Here is a 19,720-nt window from a genome sequence, read left to right on the forward strand (position 1 = left end):
AGCCCAGATATTTCACGGCTCATTGAGCCAGCTTACACTTCCTAGGGTTGGCAGTCAATCCGGCCTCTTAGAGAGCTCTCATAATAGTGTGAAGATGGTCCTCTCACGTTTTACTGTAGATAACTATATTGTCAATGTAGGCCCCACTGAAATCGGAATAAGGTTGTAGTATCTGTCCATAAGTCGTTGAAATGTCACTGGGGCCCCATGCAGACCAAAAGGGAGAACTTTAAATTGTAATAGCCCTGTGAGTGTCGAGAAGGCTGTTTTTTCCTTATCTGGCCCGTGTACAGGGACCTGCCAATATCCTTTGGTTAAATCTAGAGTAGACAAGAACACTGCATTTGCTAGTTTATCTATCAAGTCATCGATGCGTGACATAGGATATGCATCAAAGGTGGAGATGGCGTTGACTTGCCTAATATCTATGCAAAATCTCCAAGACTGGTCTGGTTTAGTTACCAACAAGATAGGGGAGGACTATGGGATTGAAGAAGGCTCGATAATATTTACCTTCAGCATATTCTCAACCTCATTAATAACTATTTTCTTTCGCGTCGGTGGGAATCTGTATGGTTTTAGATGAACCACCTTTCCTTTTAGGGTTCTGATCTAATGATAAGTTCCATGTACTCTCCCTAGTTTTTCACAAAAATGTCAGGGAAATTGGTAACAAGGTCATTTGAATTATTTTGTTTGTCTTTGGGTAGTTCTTGGGGAATGAGTTCTAGGTTATCACTCACCTGTGGTACCAAACAGGATAACATGGAAGAGTTACAGGCAGAAGGGTTCTCTTTCCATTCTTTCAGGGGATTTACGTGGTAGAGGTGGGTCTTTTGTCTTATATCAGGTTGAGCTACCCTATAAGTACATGGTCCAGTTTGCTCTAGTATTGCATAGGGGCCATGCCATTTTGAAACAAGCTTATTTTCAGAGGTAGGTAAAAGAGCCAGAACTTTCTGACCTACTGAAAATGATCTAAGATGTATCTTCTTTTCATAGGAAAGCTTCTGTTGTTTTTGAGCTTTTTCCATATGAGTATGAACTAGAGTTCTCACTAGATTCATGTGCTCTCGTAACTGGCGTGTGAAAGAGGTATTGGTGCTTCTTCCCTTTCTTCACAGGTTTCCCTGAGCATGTCTAAGACATCCCTTGGTTCTCTACCATACAATAATTCAAAGGGGGAAGAATCCAGTAGATGATTGAGGGGTCTTTCGCACTGCAAACAGGGCCCAGGCAATCATGCAATCCCAATCTTTCCAATCTTTCCAATCCTCGTCTACTAACTTTCTTAAAACCGTCTTGACGGTCTTTTTAATTCTTTCTACCAATCCATCCGTTTTGGGGATGGTACACTGAGGTTCTTAAGGTTGTAATATGAACAATTCCTTCATTACACCTCCCTGGTCATTTAGAATTTCATTGGGGAATCCATTGGGGAATCCAACTCTAGAAAAGAAGGTAGCAAATGCTTTAAGATTTGCTGGGTGGTGTTATCTCTCATGGGAAAGGCTTCTGGGTACCTGGTGGTGTAATCAACTATCACAAGAACAAATGTGTTGCCCAACTTAGAGGTTTCTAATGGTCCGATAATATTCATCCCGATTTAGGAGAAGGGAACTTCTATTATCGGTAGTGGATTTAAAGAGGCAGGTAGATGAATATGTGAGTTGGTCTTTTGACATATCTCACATGTCTGAACAAAGTTTTTTATATCAGCATGTATCCCCGGCCAATAGAATTTTCCACTAATGTGAGCTTCGGTCTTAGACTGTCTTAAGTGTCCCCCTGTGAAGTGAGAGTGTGCAATTTCTAACACAATTCTCCGATGGGTTTTGGGTATTACCAATTGGGTTTTACTTATGCCTTCCACTGAGGTTTCTCGATGATATAGTAGTCCCTGTTTCAGAAAGAAAAAAGTATTTCATTTTACTTGGCCTTCTGACCCAGCCTCTGCCAGCATTGGGTCGTTTCGTTGGGCGAAGGCTACGTTTGGAAGGATGGTGGGTTCATATTCCACTTTGGCTCAGATGTTAAGTTACTCATTGGCCTCCCCAACACCTAAGTTACCTCTCTCAGTTTCCTCAGCCTCTATCTCTTCCTCAATATGGGTAAAATAAAGCTTTCTCAAGAATTCCCTGTGCAATCTTGTCCCCAGGACGTATCTCAAAAGGGTTTTCTCCATGATTTTGCAAGAGTACTTTTATGTCTCCCCTAAATTCCAGATCTATAACTCCTGCAAGTACATCCAGACCAAATTTCCAGGCTAAACCAGATTTTGCTACCAGCCTAACGTAACAACCAGAGGGGGGTATTAGAACTTAGCCAGTAGGAATCAGTACTTATTTCCCCAGAGGTATGGTAGGCTCTCTACTGCTGCACATATCAAAGCCGTTAGATTCTTTTGTGGCAGTAGTGGGGTCTGATGCTCGGTTACTAAGTTTCAGAACTTGTAGGGTTCCCCAACTTGTTTCAATTGAGTCGTATCCCAATCTGACACCATATGTGAAAGAGGCATGGTATCACAAGTAGACACTGACACAAGAGCTGGAAGTTTCAAAACCGTTATTGATGGTTTAAAAAAGGTTTGAAAACTCCTATTTTGACCTATGTATAAGATGAACAAGTCGAAAGAACTTTACCAGGGGTAAGTAACTTGTTCTTCGAATGGATTGTGTCCTCCCATGTATTCCTTATCTTATGATAGAGTCCCAAAGCAGTTGTAGTATTTCTGGATGATGGATTCAGAATTTATCAATACAATTTAGCAGTTCTCATGGGTCTGTGTGCACAGAATGCAACACTGCCTTACCAAATATGCCTTCCCGGCCTGAAGAAGAATCCAAACTGTAATGTTTGGTGAAAGTATCTACGGACGACCATGTGGCAGCTGCATGCATTTCGGTAACTGGTACTCCACTCGGTAAGGCAGAGGAAGTCGCCATGCCCCTGGTCGAATGACCCCAAAGGCCTTCTGGAGGATCTTTTCCCACCAGTCTGTAGCATTCAGATACTGCCAGTATTATCCATCTGGATAACGTCTGTTTAGTGATTGCCATACCCAACTTGTGGCCTGAGTAGCCAACAAACAGTTGGTCATCTTGTCTTAGTTTTGCCATTCTGGTGAAATAGAAACTTAGTGCACATTTAGGATCAAGCCTGTGTAGCCTCTCCTCTTCCTTCCCAGGGTGCGGAGGAGGGTAAAATAAAGGTAATGTTATTTTCAGAGTCAGGTGGAATTCAGATACAATCTTGGGTAAAAAGGTGGGTTTCACCTTAAGGACCAGCTTGTCCTCATAGAAAATAGTGTATGGAGGCTTGGAGGATAAAGCCTGCAGTTCACTCACCCTTCGGGCAGATGTAATGGCCACTAAGAAGATGGTTTTTAAGGTTAGCAGCCTCAAAGGATAGAATTGTATAGGCTCGAAAGGAGCCCACATCAAAAATGTCAACACCATGTTGAGATCCCAAACCGGTACTTTAAAAGGGATCGGAGGGAAAACGTTTGTCAATCCTTTTAGGAATTGTATTATTAGAGGAATTTTGAAATAAGATAATTCCTCCGAAGTGCGCATCAATATAGAAAGCGCTGCAAGATATCGTTTAATAGTACCAAGCAGGAGCCCCAGATTAGATAGGTGTAACAAAAAGGATAACACCATAGGTGTATTACATGTAAATGGATCAACATTCTTATCTGTACACCAGCTGCAGAATTTGTTCCAACAGCAGCGGTACAAAGATTTAGTTGCTGCCTCTCTGTCCAAAAGCAAAATCTACATTACGTCATCCGGGAGGTCCCAATCCTTGCACATTAGCCTCTCAGAAACCATGCGTGAAGAATGAGTGTCTTCACCTCTGGATGGAGAACCCGACCTTCCTCTTGCGAGAGAAGAACCTCTCTTTGTGGGATACGTATTGGAGGGCAGATGGACATGTCCAGAAGGTCGTGGTAGCATGTCCTCCTGGCCCAATCCGGAGCAATGAGGATCATGGACTTCCTGAAATTTCTCAACCTCCTGATCACGTGAGTAATGACGGGGACTGGAGGAAACGTGTACAGGAGAGGAAATTCCCAGTCCACCACAAACGCGTCTCCTAGAGCTCCTATTGGGGGAAATTCCCTGGAGCAGAACCGTTTGCACTTCCGGTTTACACTGGTCGCGAACAAATCCACTTGAGGAGTTCCCCAGAGGGTGAAGATCTCTTGAAGGATTTCCTGAGCTTGTTCCCACTTGTGTGAGCCTGTGCTCTGCCTGCTCAGAGCGTCCGCCGCCATATTCTCCACTCTGGCTTGGTGAGCTGCCGATAGGGAGATCCCTTCTCAGATTGCCCAGTACCAGAGCTGCATTGCCTCCCTGCTCATTATCAGGGCGTTCTTTCCCCGTACAGAGGGCAGAAAGGCATTCAGCGCTAGTCTGATTGCCCTCAGCTCCAAAAGGTTGATGTATCGATGGAGATCAACGACTGCTGCTTGTCAGATTGTTGGCGTGGGCTCCCCAACCCGTGAGTGAGGCATCCGTCACTACTGTTATCTGCTGCCATGGTTGCCAAAAAGGTTCTCCTTTCAGAATGTTCTCCTGGCAGGCCCACCTCTGAAGATCATGTGAGACTCTGCTCAGAATCTGTAGGAGGTCTGACATCCTTCCTGAGAATTGGGACCACTGTGTTCTGAGAGCCCATTGGAGAAATCTCATTCTCAGGCGAGCCTCTGGCACCAGAAAAATGCAGGATGTCATGAGACCGAGCAACCTCAGAAAGTCAAAGGCTGGGAGATGCTGGACATTCTGGAATTTGGTGACCATTGGCAGAATGTCTTGAGCCCTCACCTCTGGTGGCGAGGCTTTTCCCAGGGATTCATCCAGGACTGCTCCAATATAGCCTTTGAGATAGTATCATGTGAGACTTCTTGAAGTTGAGGGAGAACCCAGTCTGTGAAGGGAGTGAAAGGTGGAGCTAAGATGTTCCAGGGCCTGTTTGGAGGATGATCAGCCAATCATCCAGGTAGGGGTAGATCTGAATCCCCCTTCTCCTGAGATTCGCTGTCATCACCGCCATTAACTTGGTGAAAACCCTCGGGTGAAGGTCAGCCCAAATGGCAGAACTCAAAGCTGATAATGCGAACCGTCAACAGAGAACCTCATGTACTTCCTGTGCTTTTGATGGATAGGCACATGAAAGTAAGCATCCTGAAGGTCCAATGATACCATCCAGTCCTGAAGCTGGAGGGCATAAAGGTCTGAGAAAGGGTAACCATCTTGAACTCATCCTTCCTCAGGAACCTGTTCAAGTCTCTTAAGTCCAAGACGGGTCTCAGTCCTCTGTCCTTTTTTGAAATTAGAAAGTACAAGGAGTACCAACCCTTGTTTCTCTCTGCTACAAGTACTGGTTCTATAGCACCTTTCTCTAGCAGGGCTAATATTTCCTGCATAAGGAGCCAATCTGGAACTTTGAAAGAGCTGTTCCCCAGTGGATGACTCCAAGGCTTTTTTCAGAAAGGGAAGGCAGTAGCCCTGGGCAATTGTTTCTAATGCCCATGCATCTGAAATAATAGCCTGCCATTCCTTCAGATACTGTGAGTCTGCCTCCCACTGTAGTCTTGTGAACTAAATCCTCAGAGAGGTTTTGGGGCAGCTGACGCAATAGCTGATGACAATTTAGCCGATGCTGAGGCGGTCTTAGTAATTCTTCCATGTCCACCACAGGGGAATCTTTTTTGGCCTCTTTGAACTGACTGCCCTCTGCCTCTTCCAAATGTGGAGTAGTGACAAAAGGACCTACCCCTCCGCGGCATACCCGTGAGGTGATTTGAAGGTTGTCTAATCGCAGCACCAAGGGATTCGGCTGCTGTCTTTGAAGTTTGCAGTTTCTCCCGACTCTCATCAGCCTTGCTACCGAACAAACGTGTGCCATCAAAGGGCATGTTAAGCAGTCTGGATTGTACATCTGGAGAAAATTCTGACTTCCTTAACCAGGCAAACCTGCGCATAACTGTACTAGCCACCATTGCTCTTCTGGTACTGTCAGCAGAGTCGAGACCAGTCTGGAAGGATTCACACAGAGTGTCCTTTCCATATTTGACTATGTTAAAAAATCTGTCTCGTACTTCCCCTTCGGGGATATGGTCAGCCGTCATGGATATACACTCCCAAAGGGTATGAGTGAACCTAGCCAATGTGCATGTGGCATTTGCTGACTTCAGGGCCATACTTCCAGCTGAAAAAACCTTCTTGGCTAGAGCATCGTAATGCTTATCGTCCCTATCAGGAGGGATAGTAGGGTAGGCATTTTGCCTTGTGGTTGAGGTGGCAACCTGTACCACCAGACTCTCCAGAGTTGGGTGCTTTGACAAATAATAGGGATCACTGCTTGACACCCTGTATTTAGAAGTCAGTTTCTTGTTGACCACCGGATTCAAATCAGGTGCCTCCCAATGGATAGTTGCGTGCTTTTGTAAAGCTGCATGAAATGGAACAATTGTGTCTTCCTGAGGTCCCCTGTCCAGAATATCTGTCAGGTCATCTTGTTGGATAACTGGGCTTGGTCTACTCCATCCCATGTACTCAAAAACCCTCGACATTAACTGCCTATAGGTTACTTCTGTGTGATCAGATGGATCTGATCTGCCAAACTCTAGTTCATGTGAGGTGTCCAAACCACTGGCATCATGTAGGCACTCTTGAAAGTCTTTTATTCTGGATTCTTCAGATATTACGGCCTCAGGAACTGATGGCGTACCATATTGGAGGCCAAAAGGTCTTGATTCATCAGATGATGGCTCTGCGTCCTCATAAATCGAGGAAAGAGATTTGAAAAAGTCAGCCCTAGGTAAAGGGGTATATGTTTTTTCAATGATACCCAATAGTGTTGTGATATTCGCTGACGAGAATGTCGATACTGTCGACGTCGACGGCTTCGATACCTGCGCGGACGACTTTGACGCCTGTAGCGTTGATGACTTTTGATGGGTTTTGCCACTGTCTTTCGGCACAGATGGCCTCGATGAAGAGTCTCTCAGCACAGATGGCGTCGAGGACTCAGTCCGCGAAGGGACTTTTTCTCGACTCGAGGGATTCTTAGAATGCTCACGAGGAGTTTTGCTTGCCGGGCCCGACGGTTATCTGGTCTTTCGACCTGAAATTGGCTTTTGACAGTAAACGAGGGGGTCAAGGCCGCATTCTCAAATACTTTCATCATCTTGAGCCTAAACTCTTCCCACTCAGCTCGGGAGGTTGTTTTTGTTGGGCATATGACCTGTTCATGAGAGAAACTCGAAGACGTCGAAGATGGCGACCTAATGCGCCATTTATTGGAGTGTCTTGACGATGATGAATGCTGGGAGCCACTTCGTGATTGGGATCGTTTACTTTTTTTACGGCGAGGAGAAACAGTTCTCGACTCGTCCCATGTCTGTCTTTTCGACGGAGTCGATGGGGATTTATAGGTCCTACCTACCGTAAGCTTTCCTCTGGCTCTCTCTCAGGGCTTTCGATGTCATGGACAGGCAGTCTTCACATTCAGACAAAGGATGAACGGATCCCAGACACCACAAGCATATTCTGTGGGTGTCAATAACGGGTATATTCGACCCGCAGTCACAGCGTTTCTTAAATGCCGATTTCGGAGTAGAAGACGCTGATGATGAAGCCATTTTTGAAGATTTCTCTCAAAGATTTTTACAAAGGAACTGAGGCATACAGTATACGAAGCGTTAGCACGAAAAAACAGAACTGAAGCCAACAGACGCTGCGTATGCCTTCGGTGACGTTGACATCGAGACAGAGGCCTCCGAGGGACATCGAGTTGACAGGCATCGACGCGCAGTACCCTCTGCTGAAAAAATAATTCCAAAGCAGCTAAACTGGATATTGGAAATATCATAAGATAAGGAATACGTGGGAGGACACAATCCATTCAAAGGGAGTATTCCCGACCATCAAAAAGAAAATACAATCCTAGTCAGTCCTCAGTCAAAATAAAATGACCTATACTAATAAACCTAATGCCTGCCCTCTTTCTAATACTATAAATGTATAAAGGGAGTGTGTTAATGCAAAAATGAAAATCAATGTTCAAAAGAAATGTCAGTATGGCTGAGTAAACTCCCTTCCCCATGTTTTGTAACACGGGGTAAGGTGGCACACTTGGACCTTGTGACACACTCTGGCTTTGGACTCAAGGATGCAGTCATTTCGTGGACCAGGGCCCACTTGGCCTTCCAGGAAAGGTCACTAGTTTATGGGCTGGATCTCTCAGTTTTCTCTAACTCCAGCCCAGGTCACCTTTTAACTTGTAATACAGTTCAACAAAAGTTTGTTTCCTTCTGGTTACCACAATTCACTAAAGGTTTCCCTCCGCCAGGCTCAAAACTTTCAATCGCAATTTGTGGGGGTTCCCTTCCCCAAGCTTCAATCACTCCTTCATAGGCTTCCCTCTGTCGGGCTCAAGCCTCTTTTCACTTTCCTTCCACTGTCAAAGACTTTCGAAACTGCAAGGCATTTGCTCTTACCTCGGCATGACCACTTCAACCTTCTTTCTTCAAACGTCACGTTTCTCTCCTACACCAAGGCCTCTTGATAAATGTAGTTTCGAGCACAGTACTTATTTCAAAGTTCAAAGATATCTCTCACATCCAGGTTTCCCTATGCCGGGGTCAAACCTCACAGTTCAAAGTCATCTCTCACATCAAGGATTCCCTCTGCCAGAATCAAACCTAACAACAGTTCAAATCTTGCCTCTCAGTTTCTTTCTCTTACCTACGCTTCTATGGTATCAGACATTTCACAGAGACTTTCAATTGGGCAATCTTCTATCGTCAGACCACTCTGATACTTTGTATATTTATAGTTATTTACAATGCTTTGCTTTCTTTCACATCTTATTGGCGCATGCGCAACCTTCATTTGTGGGAAACTGTTGCCATCAAGTTTCATTTAACAATTTAACACAGACCAGACTTTCATTGCTTTCATTAACTCACCAGCGTTTTTTATTCATTTTCGTCTTTCGTGGCTTTGATCCTGAAGTCAAGGCTGATACCAAAACTGCTGCTGCACCTCCCAATTTCTGCCATTCACCCGGGAGGGTGGCTAGTATCCTTGAAACACAGAAGAGGTTTGTCTCTTCTCTCTAGCTGGGCTTCCTTGCACAACCTTCAAGGCCCTTTGGAGGTAATGATCTCTCGCCGGTGTCTAAGGTTTCTCCGTACCTCAGTTCTGTCCCTCAGCCTGTCGCTCTTCTCCACCTGGTTCGCCTTTGCCCTGGAATAACCGCTCCTTCTTGTGCATCGCCTTGCTCGCCTTGCTCAGAGTGCGTCTCATTTTTCCACCTTTTAACCATGTGGGGAGAGCTAATAGGTACCAGGTGTATGTAATTAAGATCAAGTGCCTGACCGTGCTTCATCTCATTGGTGGGACATGTCCAATGTATTGCATGGGTGGTACTCCTTTTAGCCTCAGACCTCGGATCAGTGTTTGTGTAGGAATAGGGGGGACCTGGGAAGTTGGAATATCCTATAAAATAGGATGGGACACGGGTATTTGGGAAAGGGGGGATACCATGTCTCACCCTCAGGCGTTCCACCCTCACTCCCCGAGGACCCCTCACCCAGGTGATCCCCCCAGACTTTTGCACCCCCTGGGTCTGGATGCAAAGGCAACGGCTGTGCCCTGGCCACCTGAGTAAGGGATTCCCAGGGTCTAGGCAGTGAAACACCCTCTGGTTTTTTACAAAGGCAAAACCCAATGCAGAGATATGCTATTGCTCTGTGAAGGAGATGGATGGATTATTCATCATCAAGTCGATACCCAGTGCAGAGATATGCTGATGCACTGGGAAGGAGGGGGAAGCAATATTGCTCAAGGCACTACTCAATGCAGAGATATGCTGGTGAACCAGGAAGGAGATGGATGGACTATTGATCATCAAGGCAATGCCCAATGCAGAGATATGCTGAAGAGTCGTGAAGGAGGGAGATGCATTATTGCTCATCAAGGCAATACCCAATAAAGAGATATGCTGATGTGACGGGAACAAGGGAGATGCAGTACTGCTCATCAAGGCAATACCCAATGCAGAGATATGCTGATGTGGCAGGAAGGAGGTAGATGCATTATTGTTCTTCAACCAATATTTAATGCTGAGATATGCTGATGTTCTGGGAAGCAGGGAGATGCATTTTAGCGGATCAAGGTAACACCCAATGCAGAGATATGCTGAGATGCTGTGAAGGAGTGAGTTGCATTGCTGCTCATCAAGGCAATGCCTAATGCAAATCTATGCTGATTTGCCAGGAAGGGGAGAGATGCTTTGAATCACATAGTGTTTAGGCGCTATATAAATAAACTATCATATCATAGCATATCATTGTTCATCCAGTGTCACACCCCTGGAGTAAACACAACTCCTTCCTAATCACGGAAGCCAAATGTTGTGACCCCTCCACCCTTGGTTGGCACGGCTTCCTGACTGTGATAGTTTTGGGAGGGTTTGTGGATAGGACGGGGGTGTTTGGGGACACCGAAAAAGGGGAAGTGGATAACGTACAAGACATACACATATAGCAAGCTTTATCTTGTTTTCTGAACTCTTACAGAATATTCTTCTTATTCAGAATATCTTTTCTCCACCTGTGATGTGAAGATTCCTGAAGTAGCCACAAACGTAAGCACAAGTAACATGCATGAAAATACACATAACACAGAACACCACTCCTGTCCCCAAAAGGCTTATCTCTGGCCAAATACTTCTTGCTTAGTAATGCCCACACTCTGCGCCTTCACATGTTTTCTTCAATACAAACATCATATTCACAATTCATATGACTTAACATGACATGAAATTAAACATGTTTGCCACAAACAGCATAGCGTTATTATCCTACTGCAAGGTAACCCCTCAAGAGGGTTTCATTGTTCCTGAAAGTACCCGCGTATCACACGAGTTCTAAATCAAAAGGAACCGCGCAGAATCTGCCCGCACCGTCGCCATCACGCTCGTGCCGTTAGTTCATCCAAAATGACTGGTAATATGCAAGTTTGCACACTTATTGCACCGTAGTGTGAGCGTTCTATATTTAGCTGACACAGCAGAGATTCTCCAGATTAGTTTCTTCCGAGAGCCGCCGGGTCAACTTACACCCATACATGCAAACACTTAAGTGAGGCCTGGGGGGGGGGCTCGCCGGCACCTCCCCAGGCAGTGATTCTCCTGCTGTACGGACTCCTGCCGTGATGAGCGCTGTCTCATGAAGGCGCTGCTCGCCTCACCGCGTTCACCGCCGGGCCCGGGTCATCTGCATACATGCCCAGACTGCTCCTGCATCAACAAGTCCTCCCTCCGTGCTCAGACCTCACATCTGCTCCTTCCGGCCCGTGACACACCAACAATCACCAACAGGCAGCACGGGCCGAAGGAGCTCTTAAATAGCAGTTGGCTGAACCTGCCTCTAGCAGCCAACTGCCATCAGACGATCATGGAAATTGTAGTATTTTCCCTCTTTCAGCACCAAACACCCCCAATTGCGGCCTTTTCTAGCCCCACAGTCCCATTTTCCTCACATTACCCCCTCCTCTAGGGCCCCTGCCTGGACCGGCCTTTTTCGGGTGCAACCGATGAAATTGTCTTACCAACCTATCTCCATGAACCCCCACAGCTGGCTCCCAAGAGTCATCTTCAGGCCCACACCCTACCCAGGTTATGAGATACCACAGACATCCACCTAGTTTCCTTAGAGTCCAAAGTTTTGCGCACTTCAAATTCCTCCTGACCATCCTTCATTACGCATGCAACTTTTCTTGTCACCACACCAGGAGCTGCGGGTTTAATCAGGGAAACGTTGAACACTGGACTTCATATGCATAGGCATTCTTAATTGTACTGCCGTATCAGAGACAATCTTCACCACAGTGTAAGGCCCTATAAATCGGGGCAACAATTTCCGTGACCCAAACTATTTGATATTCTGAGTAGACAACCATAATTGGTCTCCAACCACATATTTAGGACTACAGTGGGCCTCATTACAAGAAAGGAGGTAACCATGCCACTTTTTGCAGCATGGCTACCTCCATTCCGGGTACCGGGTCCGGGTTCCCTGAATGGGGAAATACCGGGCCATTCCAACCTTCGAGGGCCCGGTATTTCCCCATTCAGGGACCCGGTAAATCCCCATTCCCATTTCAGCCCCCATAGGGCTCAATGGGAATGGGGATGATGCTAACAACGGGCCCGTTAATGACGGGCCCGTTGTTAGCATCCTGGTCTCGTCGCGGGACCCGCGTGTCCCGCGAGGTGACCTCGTAATGAGGCGATAGGGGGTTAACAGCTCCGGCACCTTTACCGGCACCGTTAACCCCTTACGGCCTTCCTCGTAATGAGGCCCAGTGTCTCTTGCGATCAGCTTGTTTCTTATAGTTCACTTTAGCTGTATCCAAATTTTGGCGTGCCTGCTCTTGTATCTCAAGAATATCTTGCGTGCGTTCTGTTACTGCCAGAATCTTATCAAACCTAGGCACTTCTTCTGGTAACATTTGACAGTCCTGGCCATACAAACAGAAATGAGGGGACATTCCTAAAGAGTCATGGTTAGCATTATTGTAGCAGAATTCTGCTAACAATAGTGACCGCACCCATGAAGACCTGCCCTCTGCCAAAAAACATTGCAAATATTGCTCCATTGTTTGGTTCACGCTCTCTGTTTGTCCGTCAGTTTGTGGATATCAACTAGTGGACAATGCGCAAGAGATTACAAGCAATTTGCAGAAGGCCGAGATGTGAATTGAGACCCCCGATCATACACAATTGTCCTTGGTAATCCATGCAGTCTCACTATGTGCTGCAGAAATAACTAAGCCAACACTCTAGCATTTGGTATTCCTTAGCATGGTTTAAAATGAGCCTGTTTGGTTAGATAGTCCACCACCACTAAAATAGTATGGCAATTATTATCCTTGGGCAATTCTGTTACAAAGTCCATAGATACACATATCCATGGTTTCACTGGGGTGGCTAACCGTTGCAATAGTCCTACCTTCTTCACATGATCTGCCTTGGACCGTACACAAATTTCACATTTTGTCACATACTCTTGTAATTGGGAAGCCCATCCCTCCCACCAAAAATATCTTTGTACCATCTCCTGTGTCTTCCTCACACCCCATGTCCTGCCATAGGCGAATCAAGACACCAAAACAAAGCCTTCTTTCTTAATCTCTCATTTGGTAGAAACAACTTTCCCTCCTGATAGGGTAGACCCTCTCGTACCACTCTGGCCTTTCCCTTCTGTACCCACTCGGTTCACACCTCCTTGGGAAACCCCTGACGCACTTCCTTCAACACCACCTGCGTAACTGCACCCACAATTTTTTCTGCTGGAATGATGCTCCTTGATACCTGATCTTGCCCACCTACATTCTCTTGCCTTGAGAGAGTGTGAGCCTTGCCATTACTCCGCCTCGGTCTGTATGTTACCGTAAAATCAAATTATTCAAAGAATTGGGCCCATCTCAGTTGCCGCAAACTCAATGTCCGGGCTGACCTTAAATATTGTAAGTTCTTGTGGTCAGTAATGACCAATACTGGATGTCAAGCCCCCATAAGATAATGACGCCACTTCCGAAAAGCTTCCCTGATGGCCAAAAGCTCTTTATCGATAATGGCATAGGTTTGTACACATGCTGTTAATTTGCGAGAAAAATATGCCACAGGATGTAACACACCCTCCTCATCCTTAAGTGGTGCTCCTGTAATCTGTGTTTATAGTCTTTGCCAGTATACTTCCTTTTTTGTGTTACCAATGAGGTACACTGAAATGGCAACACGAAAGACATATATGCTATGAGGGCTACCACCCATATGAAAGGTTTAGAGTTTCCATGGTTCCCCAAGCAAGGCATAAAGTCGCTTACCTATTTGGGTCTTGCGACGTTAGTATTAGATCTGCGATATTTCTTCAGTGATTTTTACATTCCCTGGTCACGTTCCTGTAATTGTTGTACCAGAGGATTATTTTTAAGTAAAGTACTTACACTCGCCCTAGTTAGGCACTATGCTGCACATGTTATTTGTAAAAATAACAATAGCACTGATTCATTTAAGTATTTCCCAGGGAGTAGGTTAGTGTTCCTCCAACCTTACCTTGTTAGGCATATAAATACATTGGGAAAAAGCCATGCCTCGCGTCCGTGTTCCGCACGGGGCACCATTTTGAATAACTTTTTTATTTATGTGAATTGCGTACGTGTGATACGTCACTGTTTAATGTCACGAGTCAGTTGAGTTTGTTGGGGTCGAGGGATCTAGTCTCTCTAAAGATACCCCATAGTTTGTTCGAAAGTCCATGAATGTTCCAATGTTTTTGTATTATCTTGTACAATATGTGCGCATCTTTGGAGTATTTTGTGATGTTATCTATGTTGCTCTGTTCCTTAGTCAATTTCACCTTGGCTTGCAACATATCCACTCTTTCCAGTTCTCGGATTTTAGTTTGTGCTTTACTAATTACATCATTCCGGTATCCCCTTTCCTGAAATCTTCTGGTCAGTAAATCACATTCCTGGCTGAAGGTGTGTTCCTTGCTACAATTGCGACGTGCTCTGTAGAACTCACCCATTGGTATGTTGTTAACAGTAGCCCTGCGGTGGCAGCTGCCTGCATGCAAGGTTGAGTTAACCTCAGTCTTTATTCAAAATGTTTTTAGTCTGTATTTTCCCTTCCGATAGGTAAATGTGAAAATCAAGGAAGTCAATCTGGGATTTGCCACAGTCGCCAGCCAATTTGATACCGAAGCTGTTGTCTTTTGTTTCGCCATGCCATATTTATTAAAATATCATCAATATAGGAATCTATGTGATCACCTTATGTGAGTAATTTTTGTGTTGAGGGACTCGATGTTCATTGTCACCAACCACTCAGTGTCTCTATTGTATTCCAGTGTATTCGAGAGAACAAGCATAGCTGTTGAATCTTTTATGTAGGATTGCATTTTTGGAAGTTTGTTTTTTATGAACAAATCCACAAATTGTGATAATGGTTCCAATATAGAATTGATGCCAGACACTATCGGACGGCCAGGTGGAGGAGTAAGGCCTTTTTGGATCTTTGGTAGGTCATAGAGTGCTGGTAGACGTGGATGTGGGAACGTTAGCAATGCTGCCTCTCTCAGGCTAATGTATCCCTCAGCTTCGGCTTCGTCAACCAGAGGGCAAATAAGAGCCCTCAGATTGTTGGTAGGGTCCATTGGGAGCACTGAATAGCTCTTTCGTTCTTGTAGTAAAACATCAATGTTTTACTACAAGACCTAAAGACCATTGGCCATGGTACAGAGGTTGCTACAATAAGGCATTGACCTGAATGGAGTTCCTGCTACATTCATTACGGAACTAGCAGAAATAGCGCTGACCCGGAATTATTTCATCTTTAGATATATTTTCTACCAACAGATCTCGGGGACGGCTATGGGGGCTATATTTGCCCCCAGCTTGGCCAACCTTTATGTGGATCAGTTTGAAAGGAGCTATATACATGTAGCCACTAATCCCTTCTCGGGCAAGATGAATGTATGGCGTCACTATATTGATGACATTTTCATGATTTTTGAGGGCACCATGAATGAATTAAAATTATTCCATCAATGACTCAACACTTGCAATCCCCATTTGCAATTACTTTAGAACCCGAAAAAGACGAGATACACTTTCTCGATCTACAGATTATATCAAGCGAGGGACACCTGATATCAAAGGTATACAGGAAAACAACTGACCACAATTCTCTATTGTCCTATTCTAGCTACCATCCTTGGGCAGTCAAAGACAACCTCCCTTTCGGGCAGTTTTTGCGATATCAGCGCCTATTCACAAACACCACGGATTACATTTCCCAAGCGAACACACTCAAAAGACAACTAGTGGATCGTGGATATCCGACTAGAATAGTCAACAACACATATAAACAAGCTAAAAACATTCCAAGGGCAGCCACCCTTCAACAACACACAAAACCACTGGCGAATGACAACATTACAGCTGTTTTCAGCTACTCCCCATTGTTTAATATAATAAAAAGGGAAATAAAAAAAGTTGTGGCCGATTTTGAATACTGGAACCAATACTCTTCCACTCCCATTTTTTGCCCTGATAAGGAGGCACAATTTGAGGGACAAGTTGGACCAGCTGCTACCACATCAGAATGAGGTACAGGAACAGATTAAGCCAACATTGTGGAAAAGTGGACCGCCGTTAGGCCATTCCCCATGCAGGAGATGCTCCATGTGTGCTCCAACCAAATGGAGCACACAAATTGACATTGGGTGGAAGACCCCTTGGATCCAGAAAACATTCACCAACTGCAACAGCACCAGGGTGATCTATTTGATCACATGCCCATACAATCACGCCAGGTCATGGAAAGAATGATTGAACACAAGTCCTGTCTCCAGACGGCGAATGTTTTGGCACCCTTAGTACCCCATTTCTTGGCAGAGGGCCACGGCCCTGACAAATTCAACTGGACAGTAATTGAGAAGATACAGTTGTCTAGACGAGGTGGCAACTTTAACAACATCATACTGCAGAGGGAACAACAATGGATCTATAGATTGGACACATGCAATCAAGGGCTCAATGAGGCAGTCAAATGGCATGATTTAGCAGTGCTACCATGTTGAACAACATTCTACCAAGAGATACATCTCTTGGTTATTAGTTGGTGTTGATCTGTCAGCTCTTATCTGCCACTGCAGTAGACAGTGCCCTGATGTACATGCAAACAGTTATTACATGACAGGCCAAACAACTATTTGTTAGCCATCAGAGAATAGGCCACATGACCACACGAGTGTCCCTTTACTTGGCTAACATGTACCAGGCAACACGCATTCACCACTTTGCCAGGTTATGGACTTATATGATTTTAACTTTGGATTTAACTGTATTGGAATTTCGATTCCCAAAAAAAAGTGCTAATTGGCACTGTCAATTCGAGGTTACCTCACATTTCTGATTCTAAACACATATCACTGCGCTCTAAGCAGCCTGCATACAACATGCGAGCATCTGCTTTCGCCTTATGCAGCAGTGCCACAGCCGTGTGCAAGAAGCTGAGAGGCACTGCCCTGACACGCTGGCTGCAGCCGCGTAATCAAACGATGGGCAAGGCAAGTAGGACACGCCACCTGATGACGCCGTTCCAATGCCCCAGCTACGTATGCAGAACCATTCCGGTCCCGCTGCACAATACACAGCTATCTCTCCCAGTTACGAGCAGAGACGCCAGTGAGGCAAAGCAGTTCTACACAGAGGTAAGTGGCCGGGGAGGGGAGACGATAGCACACACTAACACTCTTTTATAACAGCAGCCCTTGTTGCCAACCGACTGTGAGTTGAATAATATGGCCAGCCACAAGGCACCTATGTCTGTGTCTTTTTGCCTTTCTAGATCATGAGAATCACTAACCAATATATGTGAAGCACGAATCAGACATGCATCCTCATCCATTAGCACCACCTACCCTCAAGGCAGCTACCAGTGACTGGTTAGGTAGGTGCTACATAAAATACCATCATATTGGAATTCATTCACCAATACCCCACAAGGGCACGCAGAAACACCAATGTTGAATTCAGTAGTGCATGCGCACACAACTGGACACTGGACGTCTCACCCCCCTTCCCTTCACAACCCAATTGTCCTTCCCCCTCACACCAATTCCCTTTCCCTCTCCTGTTTTGAAGTATGGGCCTCTGTAATGCTGCAGGCACCATACGATTGTGTCAGAAAGCCACAAGCATATATTTGCATTTGCAATAAGCATGGCAAACACTACAATGATAACAGCACTTGGGAGTAACCCATTGCTTTTTTCATTCTGTCTGCTTGCAGGGGACGGAGGTGTCCACCGTATCCGCATGTGCAGATATCTCTTGGAGTAACTCCATATATCCAGAAGTAATCGGTCCTGACGAAGATGACAGTATCCACAATTAGTCATCGAAACCGGTCGACCACATAGATCGAGAGCTTGTATCACGAATTTTACGATGTCCACAGAATAGGTCTGGGACACGCCAACAATCAGATCACTCACTGGTTGTGAGAAATCTTTCTAGGTTATCCCCACATAGAGGGACTTTTTCAAACCCAAGAGTACCATTTGTTTGTGTCGAAGCCTTCAGGCTAGAGGGTGAGTAAAATCAGAAAATCCCCTTTCAGTTGTGTTCTCACAGACATAGAAGATACATGATTTAATCACAAGTCCAGTCTCACTTTCTCGTTGGTAGATTATTGGGTTTTTAGTATAAAGCACGATTGAATGAATGTGAAAAATGGTGATGAGGGACAGATCCTCTCCCGCTATCCCTATTAGATAGGCCGCACACCACAGACGACCCAGGGAAAGTACCCCCCACGACAGGGACAGGGTGTTCTTCTTTTTGGGACAGTCTGAATGTTCACCTGTTTTTGCCTGCATGTACGAGAATGCTATGTTGATGTGAAATAGGTGCTCCCATAACCGTTCTTTTTTTATATTGGGTCTACCCATTCAGAACACCTGCAGGCAATCTGTGAATGCCAGCAAGGGGCTACCCGCAGGATTGTGCGGGACATCCCAAGAAAACATGTGGAGGCAGCTGCCAGAACTGCCCCCCTAACAGTGTATGGGCAGAGCGTCAGGGAGATGACCGAATGGGTCTCGACACTTGCAGAGGCCATCGTCCAGAGCACGGAGTGCACACTACATCATATCCGACGGCCAGGATCCATAGCTTCCAGGTCTATGACTCCCACTGAGGAGTAGCAGCATGGTATGCCCAGGCGCCGGTCCCAACACCATTTGGGCTCAAGATCACCGGGGGCTGACATGGGGCGAAAGAGGCCACAGATGTAAATAACATTGAGACTCTTTTTGTCCTGATGACCGTGCTGGGGAGTTGGTGATGGGTGGTGGGAGGGGGGATAGTGTGCTGGGGAGTTGGTGGTGGGCAGTGGGAGGGGGAAAAGTCTGCTGGGTAGTTGGTGGTGGGTGGTGAGAGAGGGGATAGTGTGCTGGGGAGTTGGTGGTAGGTATAGTGGGCTGGGGCGTCGGTGGTGGGTGGTGGTAGGGGGATAAGTTAGCGCACATCATTTCAGTAAAACAGTTGAAATTCATCAATGCGTGGACATTCCTGATTGTGCCATTGTCTTGTTTATTGATTTACATGAGTGTCTCACAGTGGTGCATGGCATGTGCCATGTGAATGTATCAAAAGAAATTATCTATCAGTCCCTGGGGAGCCAGTCTCCCATCCCTCACGTCATCTTTGTAAAAGCGTCCATTTGTCTCTGCCACAGGCACTACATCCTCACCCTCAGGGGGAGGCATTTATTTATTTATTTATTTATTTATTCATATTTTTAAAGCGCACGCTCAGCCCGTGGGCATCGTGGCGCTGTTACATATAAGCAATTGGCTGGTTACAGAAGGAAGGTTGTTAAAGTTTACAGGCATTTTGAGTTACGGTATATGTTTTAGAAATATACGTTTACAGGGCATTAGATTTACAGTAACATGTTTTAGTTACAAACTTAGCAGTGCAGACATCATGGGGTTTAAAAATATGTCATTCATGTCGGAGGGGAGGGTAGGAGGTGATTATGTGAAGAGCAGGGTTTTGAGGGATTTCCGAAAGGAAAGCAGTGATGGTTCCGCTCTAAGAGAGTTAGGGAGGTTGTTCCAGAGCTT

This window comes from Ambystoma mexicanum, unplaced genomic scaffold (genome assembly GCF_040938575.1).
Source record: "Ambystoma mexicanum isolate Mex_15411 unplaced genomic scaffold, UKY_AmexF1_1 Mex_scaf60, whole genome shotgun sequence".
Classification (NCBI taxonomy): domain Eukaryota; kingdom Metazoa; phylum Chordata; class Amphibia; order Caudata; family Ambystomatidae; genus Ambystoma; species Ambystoma mexicanum.